General features: G+C 35.0%; 1 protein-coding gene across 1 annotated transcript in view; it reads right to left on the reverse strand.

Annotated features, from left to right (window-relative positions):
- The window catches only part of LOC119592527, a gene marked incomplete in the record, with an annotated part of 25,120 nt that overhangs the window by 10,455 nt on the left and 14,368 nt on the right, over positions 1 to 297 (reverse strand).

Consider the following 297-nt stretch of genomic DNA (forward strand, 5'->3'; position numbering starts at 1 on the left):
GACTTCCCAACATTGTGACTGGGATAATTACTGAAGATCCTTCCAAACTGCAGATATTACTCGTCTGAACGGAGTCACAGCAAACGTATGAATAATAAAAATGAACAAGAATACTCAAAGGGCGCTCTGTAGCAAGAAAAGCAAATATGATCATCAATTGAATATAAAAAAAGCGTGTTGCTGTCTTTCCTATATTGTGCATGCAAAATAATTTATCGTATAGGAATGAGTTTCGGTAAATGGTTTCGTAAATGCACAAGATTTTATTACGTAATCAGTCTTCGAATACCGTATTCT

This window comes from Penaeus monodon, chromosome 30 (assembly GCF_015228065.2).
Source record: "Penaeus monodon isolate SGIC_2016 chromosome 30, NSTDA_Pmon_1, whole genome shotgun sequence".
Classification (NCBI taxonomy): domain Eukaryota; kingdom Metazoa; phylum Arthropoda; class Malacostraca; order Decapoda; family Penaeidae; genus Penaeus; species Penaeus monodon.